Genomic DNA, 14299 nt, shown 5'->3' with positions numbered 1-14299 from the left:
ACTAGGATGGTCAACGTGGTATAAACAATATACCTGCTTAACATCAGCATGATAGCATTACTAATGTGACCAATACCATGCTGGCATTAGCATTTAGCGCAAAACACCAATGTACCGCAAAGTACAGCCTCACAGATCTCCTAGCATGGCTGTAGATCCTTAGTCTTGCTACTGGACACCGACTCAAAAGAAAATGTTGTCACCGTCTTTAAAAGATCATTTCCATCAGCATTATGAAGCACATTATCATTGGAAGTATTGAGTCATTTTACTTCAAAAATACTTTATTTTTGAAACTAGAATCATCTGTGTTTTAGAAATGTCACCCGTAAAATTACAGGTAGCATTTTCCGTTCTAAAATGGATAAGTAGCATCTTGGAATGAACCAGATGAACCCCTTTTCATTCGATGTTTGCCTGTGTGATGTGTGCTGGCGTTGTCAGTTTAGCACCTTAAAAGGATAAAGTGTGTGTTGCAGCTCTTATGAATATGGATGAGGGGATATTGAAACACCCACACTCTGTGTATTTGCAACTCATTTATATGAGTTATTCAACCCCTTGAAAACGTACACCTGGGAAAGATGCTGAAAACCTCACTGTGGCGGTTCAAATCTAAACGCTGGGTGCAAAAACGTTGCAGGTTGTCACCTTTTCCAGATGTTCTGGAATTGTGAAAACAACTTCAACAATCAACCATGACCTTTTAAATGTTTTGTACACCACAGCTGTCCAATAATACCACCCACTCTGCAGTCACAAGCTCACACCAGGAGGTTGAACCAGCAACCATTTGCTCACCTTTCCCCCACTTGCAGAGCATTACTGATTTCTAAGTGGCAGATCAGCTCCGGAGACTGAAATAATCTCATGGGTTGATCTCAGCCTTAGTGGGTGAAGTCCTGGACAACATTTTTTCACAACAGAAACTAATGATAACTAATAATCCAATATGAATGAATAAATATGCAATAATATCTTCCTCTGTTATAGAGGCATCTAAGATATTGGAAGGTCAATAGGCTAACTAGCTTTATATAATTAGATTCCCACTCTCTTAACTTTGTCTTTGCTTCAGCCCAATGTTATATTAACTAAAATTAGTCCACTATATAGTGGTTGGTATTTGTTTGGATGGTCTACCAGCAACGTTGATCTGGCACGTTTTAATTGTGCGATAACAGTGACGTAATTAACGGTGCAGAGAAAATGAACCGAGTAGTGTCCAAAAGTGTTTTTTCATTTTTGCAGATGAGCTCACTTTGTAGTCCTCTATATTGAACTCCCTGGATAGCGAGTAGGGAGGAGTGAATGAGTTTCGGACACAGCCTTTGAGTGTGTTCACCTCCGAAGATTGGATTGAAGATTAATTCTGCCTCCAGAGCAGCTCAGGATAGGAGTAAAACCAATCGATTGAATTCGGTTTGAAATTGTACTGTAAGTCATGTATAGCTATAACAAAGATTGGGCCCTGTGTTTCAAACTAAATATTCTAGGCAAAAAGCAATAAGCACTGGAGCACCTCTAATTCGCATTTCAAACATTTAATCATGAACTGCAGTTCGCAGAGTTTAATTTGAATATTTTGATAGTGCCAATATGACACCAAAACACATTAGCAGCCTGCGGCCGTGCAAACCGATGCAGCGATCGCACCGTTTTTGCATGCAGAAGTGTGAACCCTAATGCAAATATGTTGATACAAGTGACGTTATAAGCCATTAGTGAGAGGAATTACATTCCTCATGCCATTTTGTGGAGGCTTTTATCCAAAGTGCCTTGAGTGGGCGACGCAGTGGAAATGGAAACTTTAACTCTGTTTGTCTAATGACATCAAAGTAAAAAGTAACAAGGCTGATACATAGACTGTATATGAAGATGGACGACATGACAGCTCCCCAAAAGTGAAGCCAAAACATCTCGATAGGTCATAAAACCCGCCTCAAATACATTTTTCCCAAAGATGGTTTCTGTCATTTTAGGTAGTCATCACGCTGATGTATGATCAAGTGTTAATTTTTCTGATAAGTTTGGTTTTAGTTTAGGTATTTGATGCTATAAAAAGGGGGTGAACTGCCCGATCACTATTGCGCAGACTCTCGCTCCAAATTACGTCAAAATCTCAAGATAGCAGCTCCTGTATCCGGGATATTTTGGCTTCACATCTCTACAGCGGTAGGAAGTGGAGACATGTCGTCCATCTTTATATACAGTCTATGGGCTGAAATGACAAAAGAAGCAATTGTGGTATTATGGTCATCTTTGGCACTGTATACATTGTCCACTAAAATGTATTTACTCATTACTTCCTCATTAAAAACACATAAAAGAATACAAACTAATGAAAGAAATCCCAAACTAATGACTTTATTTTCCACAAAAGCTACATTTTCTACTCCCACAAACTTTAAACACATCACTTCCTGTGTACCACACAACTGCAAAATGCAAAACGTGTCATGAGGTGGTGAAGTGAGAGTGGTAAAATAGACATTTGTTTGTGCTTTGATTCACATATACAGTATATAGCTTGTGTTCACATGGTGCTTTGTGTTTACCAGGCTAATTGAACCTGTTTAAGTCTCAGGAAATGACCTTTTGAAAACTACACTTAAGGCAGATGAGCCACAGCAGCACTGACCAGAGGTTTTCAGTTAATGCCAATGAACAAAACAACAAAAACAATATAGTAAAAGTTTATGAATGTTGATGATATTTCTTGTAGATAACACATCTCTCTATTGTCTCTCAGCCATTTGTCATCTAAGCCTTCTGGCAGCACGTCTTCCTCCCTGTAGCCTGTTTGTTGTTCAACAGACTGCGTACTAATTTTAGACTCAGCGTGCACGTAGGGCGGCTAATAGAAATGTGTGTGTGTGTGTGTGTCTGTGTGTGTGTGTGTATGTGTGCTGGATTAATTAGTTTCCTGCAAAAAATCTGCAGATTGTGCTTTTCTGTTCCCGCCTCTCAAATCTTAGCTGCTGCCTGTCACACACTCTATTTGTGCGAGTGTGTGTGTGACTTCATTGTGTTCAGTAACAAACACACGTACAGTGGTTTCCTGTGTGTGACCACTTTAAAGTTTTGCTTTAAAGCAGGTTGTCCACCAATCGGAAGGTTGGTGGTTCGATCCCCGGCTGCTTCGGGTCACATGTTGATTTGTCCTTGAGCAAGACACTTAACCCCAAATTGCTCCCGGAGGCATAGCCATCGGTGTGTAAATGAGTATTTAGATTAGATCCTGATGGGCAAAGTTGGCACCTTAGTAGCCTCTGCCATCAGTGTATGAATGTGTGTGTGAATACTGACATGTAGTGTAGAGTGCTTTGAGTGGTCGGAAGACTAGAAAAGCAATAAATGCAAGTCCATTTAGTATTAAGATTTTATTTGTGTCATTTTAGAGATAGAGAAAAATCTGAAATGCTGCCAATAACAACACAGAAGTAGAACGAAAGCGTGTTAAGATCTCTAAAGGAATGAGTTGACCTGCATGTGGATGGATTTACTCACAGGCAGGCGTAGGGTTGGGCGATATGACGGTATACACCGTGCATTCCATCCATTTTGACTTCACCCCTCCTTAGTCTTTGTTGCTCTACAGTATAATAATAACATAATAGCCACCTGATTTCCTTCTTTGCTCTCGACACACAAGAGTCATGATTACATTTGCTGAAACCACTGATGGGCAGGACTGTCTCCTTTTTCAAGACCACATTCTTTCCCTAACATTGACCAGGTGCTTTGTGTGTTTAAACATAACCATAAAAAGGTAAATCATACTTAAGCTGCTATGAGGGAATTGGAAAACCAAATTAAATCCATTGTCGTTAAACATTTTGCAGATACATTTTTTGCCACTTAGCTGTTAGATTCATTAAAACATCTCTCATTAAGTTGATAAAACATGCAGACAGCATTACATTTCTTTCAAAACATTATTGCTGTTCCAAATTATTTGTATGTAGTCATTTCTGGGAGATGGGGTGACTATATTATTTGTAGAATGAATATCATCCTGTTTGTGAAGTTAGTGATACGTCTTGTTTTCAGTTCTGCCATTTTTGTCACAGTAGTCCCCTTCGATTTCTCACACCTTGATTTAACCCGTGCCTTCTCAAACTAAGTGTGAATGAATAAGAAGGAAAGAAAATGAGAGAAAAGGTGTTACAGTGTGAGAAAACCGTAGCGACACCGACAGAGACACTTACACTGAGAGAGAGGAAGTGAGAGAACAAATCAGGAGAAGGCAGAGAAAAAGAGGGAGGAAGTGAGAGAACAAGGTTTAGAAACAAGGCAGAGGTGATAGACAGTTACGAGGATATAGATAGCTTTATGACGATATGACCAACACATTATCACCACCGCTGACGTCTGATATGGAGAACGTTCCAGTCCATTTCACTTTTGAGCTATTGCATTACTTTATCACGGCTAATTAAACATCACAGTTGTAGGTCACAGACGCACCTCCAGAAGGCAACGTCATCGTCATTACCAGAACTTCACATGTTCTTTGCTGAGGCCTTATGCACACACCAGGCGGCAAACTCCGGGTCTGAAAAGTGAAGCCAATGCAGAAGAGCCTTAAACTTGCATTCTTTCTAATAGCCAGCAGGGGGTGACTCCTCTGGTTGCAAAAAGAAGTCTGATTGTATAGAAGTCTATGAGAAAATGAGCCTACTTCTCACTTGATTTATTACCTCAGTAAACATTGTAAACATGAGTTTATGGTCTCAATCGCTAGTTTCAAGTCTTCTTCAATACAGCATGATGTTCATTTAGTCAATTATGGTCCCATTTAGAGTCAAATAGACCATAAAGCAGGGGATGCTTTAGGGCGTGGCTACCTTATGATTAATGGTTCGCTTCCACGGCGTTGTCCATTCTGGTAGTTGCAACTTTAACCCTTTCACAATGTCTTTTCAGTTCATGAAAGTTAATTGTAGCATTTTGTGATGGTGAGGGGAAAAAAGCCGAACTCTGGCCCCAATGCTGGCTGTCCTATTCCAACCTGTTCTCTCTGCCAACTCGTCAAATACAGCATCATTATTAGATGCTCAGAGCAACGGATGTAGTATTATGTGCGCGATAGTCCGCTTTGGGTGGGTGGGTCAAACAAACACAGGACTTTCACCGCTGTTTGTGGCCCGTGTAAAACTAAAAGTCAACGTTGACTTATTTTGTCACGTCGTTACTTTTGTTGCCTAAGCCTTCCTGTGAAGACGGGGAAGTTCATTTTGAAAAGACACTATGCATGTAACAAGCATATATTGACACATCCTACCTGAAACGTTTAAAACTGACACTAGAGGGGTACGTGGAGTGTGATAGTTTGAAGCTTAGGGCCACTGAACAAGCTGCAGTATTTGACGAGTTGGGAGTGAGAATGTGTCGCCTATTCCTGATAGCAGTCCTGCTGATGATAATAATAATAATAATGCTGATGACACAGGTTACAGGAATGACACTTTGGCAATTACCTCTTACATTTCTCGCTCATGAAGTAATATATTTATCACCCTAATGGCAGTTTCCCTCTAGCAGAATAGAACTAGTCTCTAATAAGGACCAAAAACAATGACGGTTTCCTCGGTAATGACGGACACGACCGCCGCGACCTAAATGAGAGGATGTATTTTCATCACCGCAGACGGAGGATAATGATCATAATTCAGACGACACCTAGAACTGAGATAAATATAGTGGCTGGCGTCAGCTCATCACTGCTCCATTGTCTCTCGCTTTTCCTCTGCTGGTCTTTATGTAATATTTCAGAACAAACTTATATTTATATAACAGGCCTTACAGCAAGCCTACATTACATTAGATACAGAAGAACAAGGCAGGATGTGTTTCAATATTTAACCAAACCACAATCTTACCTCCCAAAAGTATTTCAAAAGTACTACAACAGAAACAAAGCCTTTACAGCAGGGGTGTAAGAAAGTATTGATACACATGAGTAGCGCACTACTGTATAGATTCTCCAAAACGCTGTATCGATTTTTAAATAACCTCTTAAAAATCTGAAGACCCGCCGGACGCTATTCTGTCTTTTGGAGGTTGTAGCGGGCTCGGTCCTAGAGGTAGAATGAAAGCACTGGCATCATATGAAACTAGAAAACCTAAGGAATCCATTGGTACCAACCACAATGTCATATTTGCATGACACAAATGACGCTAAATAACATTCCAAAGTTGCGCTAAATTTTGGCGAGGAAAAACTGGCATGGCCATTTTCAAAGGGGTCCTTTGACCTCTGACCTCAAGATATGTGAATGAAAATGGGTTCTATGGGTACCCACGAGTCTCCCCTTTACATGCATGCCCACTTTATGATAATCACATGTAGTTTTGGGCAAAAAAGTTTTTTGCATACAGTATAAATGTGTTATTTTCACCTATTCTAAAATGGTGTATTTGAATATTTCTGCATGCCGGGGTCCCTAAACAGTCTTGAATTACATAAATTGGGTATGAATGGAAAGCTGAGACTCTTGTGGATCCAATGAGTCCATTTGTAGTCTTGTGTAATGATGTTAGTCGCCATAGTAGCCATTTCACACAGTGACCTTTTTTACTCAGATTTTATAGATATGATAATCGCAATATATCGCCTTGCTTACATTGTCCCAGTATATTGAATCGTTACCCCTGTATCATGATCGTATCACCAGATTCTTGCCAATACACAACCCTACTTTACAGTGGTTTTATTTGGGCAAGATTTCCACAAAAAAAATCATCATATTATAACTTATCATATTACTAACTAAAAGGCTCCTGAGGAAGTCCTAACTCAATAGCTGCAGGAGAACCCCCCCAGCTGAAACTAAGCCAAATATGATACAGTTCCAAAAAAGGAGCTGGTCGGTTCCACTGCAAATTATTGTTGGCAAACTCTTTCAAACTCTTTGAACCGTCTGGAAGCTTCCTACCAATAACGGTAATTGAGATGCAGAAACACTGGCTGAGGTGAAATCATACGGCAGACATAAAAAGCAAATAACTTATATTAGTCATTAGCGGGTTGTCGCTGCCAGTGAGAATTTAAAACGATTGCCTGAATCCTGACATGCAATTATGTTTTATTTTGGTGAATGTAATCACCTTTCAACTTCGCTGGAATGTAGGTATTTTCCAAGCAGTAATGGAAATATCCTTTTCCCCCTCTTCTCCAAGCTGACTACAGAGCACAGACTTTTTTTCATTCTGTCGATCATTCTCCGTCTTTCCCTTCTTCCATCATTCTTGGCAATTTAGGTCCATATTTCTTCCTTCCTCCTCCTTTCTAACAGCCTCTACCTTTTTATCCTCCTCCTCCTCCTCCTTTCTGTCTGCCTCTCTCTTTCTCCATCTGCTCCTCTTCAGTTCGTCTCTCCCCTCCTTTTCCTCTCTCTCCTTTTCTGCGGTAGAGGAAGCAGTCTGTCATGCATGGCTGTCCGTGAGTGAGCAGCGAATCAAAAGCCCCAGCGTCGGCATAAACCTCCGCCAAGCAGCAGAAATCCTATTTGAAAGCCTCCAGATGCACTGACAGCTCAGTGGAGATGCACACACACACAGACTAATTCACACACACACATGGAGGCACATACATACACAGTATACTTATGAACAAATCTAGAAATGTGTGCATGCTGTATATAAATTCCCATATGTGGGTACTGACAGACGTTCTCACATGCATATTGGACTCACATTTGCTGTAAAGGAGTACTAACCGGATTGTCCCTGAGGATTCTTCTTCAGCACAAACCACAACCGATATGTCACTGTTCTGTACTGACGGAGAACGGCTCGATTAAAAGATTAATTTGGTTAGTTAGTTAAAAGTGATTAATTTGGTTAATTACCAATCCAACATAAAACAAGCAACTTTGGCATCACCCCAACGTCGATCCATCTTCATTTATCCATCTTGAAAAGGCCACAGCAGTGTTCAGCTCTTCACTGCCACGTTTTTCTTTAATCTCTTCCCTTTTTTTCGGGCCTGTTGTTTCAGCCAAAAAGGTATAATGCTAATTTGTACTGTATATGACGAGCTGACAAAGCATACAAACTTGAGAAGGGACAATTTGCTCCGACCTTGACCACCCATTGGCTTAAGAGAGGTGAATTTATCATGCAGTATTAGCTGTCATGAGCTTATTAAGACAGCTTGGATCTGCTTTAGCTACATAATACTATCATTTACTGTTAAAGGGATAGTTTGGGTGTTTTGAAGTGGGGTTGTATGAGGTACTTATCCATAGTCAGTGTATTACCTACAGTAGATGACGGTCGGCACGCCCCCGAGTTTGGAGAAACAGACAGGAGTTACCGCACAGGAGCAAAGCAATGTACTGCTGTGGACGGGGCTGGCAGCAAAACGTATTTTAGCCACCTAAAAGAAAGGCTCACCTAAAAAATAAATATCCATTTAAGTTAACGCCATATTTAGAATATTTTCACTGCTTTATCTTGCCGTCAGACAGCCTTTTCCGACGGGGAACTGAACTGAAAGTGAAAGTCTTCTGTGCTCTCTTCAAAGCCACCAGACTCTGTTGACAATAACAGTATAGATACGTTTCACTTTCTGTTCAGTTCTCTGTTGGAAAATATTCTAAATATAGTGTACACTTCACCTGATATTGATTTTTTTAGATACGATAAAATACGTTTTGCTGCCGGCCTGCCCTCAGCAGTACATTACTTTGGGTCCATGCAGTAACTCCTGTCTGCTTCTCCAAACTGGGGGCGTGCCGACCGTCATCTACTGTAGGTAATACACTGACTATAAATAAGTACCTCACACAACCCCACTTCAAAACACCTGAACTATCCCTTTAACAATTCTGCTCCTGTCTAGCCAACCTATTTCCCCACTTTGTCAGGACAAATTTTTAGTTAAATGTTTTGTTAACAATCGCTTGGAGCACTAACAGCAGCATATTAGTTTGCTAACTTCTGTTATATAAAAAGATAACCTCGTACATATAGTATGTCGAGCATGTACAGTGTTTATGTAGAGTCTGTATTTTTTCGCATTTCTTTTCCAAAAAAAATCAGTATTTCAGTATTTTCACATGCTCCATGCATCAATTTAAGTGCATCACATTCAGGGGTAGACACATATTATTAAGGTAAATGAATAAATAAAATAAAGATGTAAATGTATAAATGTGATTTCGTTGACACAGTTTACATAATCTTCACAGTCTTTTTGTTTTTTTCCCATTTACATTTGTCTAATAAGTATTACCAAACAGCTTTTGTCTCTTCCAGGAACATAAAAACACGTCACTCTTTGTGGACTACAGGGCTACCGAACATCTTGTAGAACAGTAAATGAAAAAGATTTCATGACGGGCCAATAGGTTGACTTAATAGGCCATTCTGCCATGTCAGTTACTGACAGAATCACAAAGGCATGCTGCTTTAAATAGTCTTTACACAATTTTGTAGGGCACGTTCATCTTTACCAGATTCTTTTTGACTCTGAGAGGCCCCAGTAGGAATAACACCTCTAACCCCGCCTGTGTTACTGCCCTGCTCCTTCCAATTAGTCACACAGTAGCACACTTTCTTCTTTCTTTTAAGAGTCTCCACTCCACTTGACATTCTTCTATTTCCCTTTAGTCCGCCCCAGCCTCGCTCTGAGCTCTCAGCTTTTGTTTTGTCCAACCTATTTCCTCTTATTTTTCTTCCTGTCTTTCCCTCGCGACACCTTTATACTTTCCTCTCTACTCCTCTCACTCCTGGCCGTTGATAGTTTCCACACCTTGACAGGCGAACACGACTGTCGCCACGGAAACCGGGTGATCCACAGTGAAGGTCACTGTATCTATCACGTGTGTGTGTGTTCGCTGAGATGGCGAGCATTGCTGTCGGTTTCCATGTGTGAAGCTCTGTGGGCATGTTGGGACATCAAGGCGGAGAAATCTGCAGGGAGTGACTGTGATGGCAACAGCATTACGAGGGTCACCAGGGGACACGCACTGCACACTCAAACACAGAAACAAACACGCATGTATCAGGCTCTACATAACTAGAACTCAACAACATTTACCTCCTGTCTCTTTTCTGTGTATTTGATCTCTTTTTTCTATCCTCACATAGCTCACTCTGTTTACTCCATCCAAGTCATTGAATGTGTTGTTTCGAGATATTATGCATATGAATAACAATTCCTAGAAATGATTACTTTCTGTTCCTATTTCCAGGGATACCTAAAAAGCTGCAGACACAACAAAACATAAATCTAAACAATAGCAGACTGTCATTGCTTTCTGTTTTTCCACCCGTTCTCAATCCCAACCTGTCAAATACCACCGCTTGGTCAGTGCCCCTCGTCGTCTGATACCGACGCACCCTTTAGCATCTGTATGCAACACATCAGGCTTTCAACTAACTCCAATGTAAACCCCTCTGCGTCATTATTCGACACTCAGAGAAGCCGACGTATAATGCAGAATTCACACCAGAGCAGCGGCAAAGTGCGGCCTGCGGTGAGCTGCCATGCAATACCTATGAAAAGCTGCGGCGGCCGCTCCTGAGCTCAGCAAGCTGTGGCTGTTTGATCCTATGGTGAGGTAAAAGTTGGGAAAAGTTACTTTTAGCGGCAAAGTGCGGCCAGAGAGAACTCACATCCAATCAGTAAAGAGACTTTGCTTTTGTTGCGTAAATTCCGTACTTTAATAACGGGGGTTTACGCAACAAACATACTTGTTTTAACTCAAACTATGATCTTTTCCTAAGCCTTTACATAGCAAATAGTTGTTTGCTGCTATATTAATGCTCTGAATATCGAATAGAAAACCTTTAAACCTCAATTGGATTTTATCCAGATACGAGTCACTTGAAATAACAACTGTGAATGAGGCCATTGATGATAAAAATGAGAACTGCATTCCTTCTATTTCATTGTATTCTTTGCAAATGTGATTGTTTAGAGAAGGACTATGATGCAAACATGCAAACAGATTGGACTTAAGCTGGACACACTTGGTTTGTTTCCTACTGTTTCTTCTGGGGCTTTTTGTGTTGAAACTGACACTCGTGGTAGAGTGACTTTGGAGAGAAGCTTTCTTCTGCTAGTGGATATTTAGTGCCAGCAATGGACACACATACTCTTCTCTCCTCTTTGTTGTAGTATAAATAAATGGGAATAAATTTCCCATTAAATAGCAGATATGGGTTATGAGAACGGTGTCGGTGTGTGTGTGTCACTGTACGGCCAGTTCAGGATTATTTCTTAATATAGCTGAGCAGAAGTATCATAGTGATAGCTTCCCTGTATGTGTATGTGTGTGCTTGTGTGTGTGTGGCCTGTGCCTGTTCTGCCTCTCTAACCTGGCACTGGTTAAATCCAAGCCCGCCTGGCAGAGATAGCTACCGGAGAGACAGAAATAGAGCAAGAAAAACAAAACCTGACTGTTGAGTCCAAATGAGTCCAAGTAAAATCATGCTGAAATATCTCACAGTATGAGATTTTGAGTACTTGAGAAGGTTTATATTTTTAAAGAATTTGATAATATTAGAATTTTATTTTTGTCCACATTGGCAATTGTAAATATTTGGCTTTTTTCTTTTTTATATTCTATTTATTGTTGTTTTTCTCGTGTTTTCTCCCCCTTTGGAAGGTCCAGTCGCTTCTTTTTGCCACTGTCACTTCTTCTTTCCCTCTGGGGTGGGGCCACCACCACCCAGTCGGAGGCACTAATGCAGATGCAGAGTTTTCAGCCAGCAAAACTCGGAGTAGCAGCTTGTCATAATGAGAATAACGCAGGTCCACGGTCAGCCCAATTTAAGCGAGTCTGAGCCGAAGTTGTGGCTAACCCCTTCAGTAAACAGACTGGGGCAAGCAATACACTGTAACTAAGTCTTGAGGAGTTGTAGCATTTATTCACCGACAGCCTAAACTGTACACACACTGCTGTACTCGCCGTCAGTCCGTCACACACACTTGTTCCCTCGCTCTCTCTGTCTGTCTCTTGACCACATACCGACACACAACCTATGCTCCTTAGTAGGAGTTTAGGAGTTTGCTACTCGTATAACACATTTCAGTTTCAAAAAACATTTTAAAAATACATAATTTCCCGATGCTTAGGCCTGGCAGGGAGTCAACCTAGGCCCCGGCGGCCCGCCACTAGGCCTCTGCCGGAAACCCTGAGATACAACGACATGAACCCTCGCCGGCTTCCCACCACAAACGTGGCCAATTGTGTTTATTGGATTGCATAAGTTCTTGGTTCGGCTATCTGAAACTGAGCCCTGGGTTAGTTACATTTGGAAATAATCCAACCCAAGCCTGACCCCATCCTGAAGCTTTAGGCAAGTTGCTGGACTCTACCCTTGGTCTTTGCAGTTGTGGGTGGGAATTTTGTCCCTGCGCAGACCTTTTGTTTCCATTTTATACTTTTTAAATAGTATTTGTTTACATTATGTGTGAGGAGGAGGGTCTGTAGCTCACTTAGACAGTCATTCTTACTTCAGTATTCGTCATTGTAATTGTTGATCAGATATCTGAGGGAGTTTCTCTTCCGTCTTTTTAAAAGAAGGCTTTTCTTCCCTCTGTTGTACCTCCTTTTACTCCCTCTCCTCACCTTAATATATGCCCTCATGTCTCCTTATCACCCCCTCCTCCCTCTTTTTCCCACCTCTTATCTCGCTGCCCTTTCTCTCTCACTTTATCCCTCTCTTTCTCTCTCTCTTTCTTTCTCTGTGCTTTTCTGACTTGTCTTCTGAGGTGTGCAGCAGAAATGGGGCGAGGAATGGGAGTTATCTTCTTGCATGTATGGTGAGGATCAGGTCTATTCTGGGGAAGTAGGGTGAAATGGGGGAGGAAGAGGGGGAGAAAAACTGGAGGGACGAGGATTCTCTCTCCACATGCATTAAACATGAGAGCAGAGCGGCTCCAGGCAAGCAGCACACACCTGGACACACACACACACACACTCACACACACACTCATACACCTGCACTTAAACAAACATGCAAACATCCAGACAAACGCCTACTTTAGTCAGCTCACATTGACACGCATACACGCACATGCATGTGCACATGCAAGCGCACACATACACATACACACACACACACACACACACACACACACACACACACACACATAGAGTGCAGCTGCAAGCCCAGCAGTTCAGGCTCGGGAATTTATAATGAGTTGTTTTAAATGATTAATGCCTTATGCTGGCACTCACAGATGCCTGCAGACAGACAGACAGACTGACAGACAGACAGACAGACAGAGGGCACCTACGCTGGGAAAAACTAACTGAAAAAAAAAGAAATAGAAGAAGAAAAGGGACAGATGTGACCATTTCACATAACCTGGAGTTACTTGATTCAGTGTTAATACAACAAATATTGCTCAATGCGTCTTTAATTGGTCTTTGCAGTAATGAGCTTGTCTGTTAACAAAGACAAGTGAAATATGTGATATGCATGTCTACGATGATGACCACACCTTATTTCCCCTCTCGATGTTATCATTATTGTCTGTAGGTATGTTTTCAACAAATCATCCCCTGCTTTATGGTCTATTTGACTCTAAATGGGACCATAATTTACTAAATGAACACCATGCTGTGTTGAAGAAGACTTGAAACTAGCGATTGAGACCATAAACTCATGTTTACAATGTTTACTGAGGTAATAAACAAAGTGAGAAGTAGGTTCATTTTCTCAGAGACTTCTATACAATCAGACTTCTTTTTACAACCAGAGGAGTCGCCCCCTGCTGGCTGTTAGAAAGAATGCAAGTTTAAGGCACTTCTGCATTGGCTTCACTTTTCAGACTCGAAGGTAGCCCACTGGTTTTGAGTCATAATTTCTACAGTCGCTGTAGGCTTTGTTGCTTTAACATAAACAGTTGCTGTTTAGGGGCATTCGCTGAGACGAGGCTGTTGTCTTGTCATATCAGTCAGTCAACCACCTGTCAGCTGAGAGAAGTCATTTAAGGACACAGCCGCAGTGTTCAGACACTTCCGCTTCGACACTGACACACACACGCAGACGCCACTGATGTCCGACACTATCACACATGCACACACCGAAGGGGAGGAATATGTTGGAGATAAAAGGACAAGAGGAGAGAAGGAGGTTGGTTGATGGAGAGGGAGAGACTGGCCGTAGGAGGTTTTTAAAAGGCCGACTGGGTGCTGTCCCTGCGTGATAAGACTGTTTGAGGTGGAGGTGATACGACTCATTCACACTCGTATACCTCTGCAAACAGGTCTGTCTGGCTGGCTTCCTGGGTGGATAGATGTCTTATCGGCCTCTTCCTCTTGAAGACTCC

At 41.5% G+C, this 14299-nt stretch overlaps 1 protein-coding gene across 3 annotated transcripts in view; it reads left to right on the top strand.

The window, feature by feature from the left end:
* bsna (bassoon presynaptic cytomatrix protein a) overlaps positions 1–14299 on the top strand; it is a 184465-nt gene that overhangs the window by 45622 nt on the left and 124544 nt on the right. The gene's annotated exons all lie outside the window — the stretch shown is intronic.

Source organism: Sebastes umbrosus, chromosome 6, assembly GCF_015220745.1.
Source record: "Sebastes umbrosus isolate fSebUmb1 chromosome 6, fSebUmb1.pri, whole genome shotgun sequence".
Classification (NCBI taxonomy): domain Eukaryota; kingdom Metazoa; phylum Chordata; class Actinopteri; order Perciformes; family Sebastidae; genus Sebastes; species Sebastes umbrosus.
The sequence above is the reverse complement of the archived record's forward strand: the minus strand, read 5'-3'. Positions and strand labels throughout refer to the sequence as shown.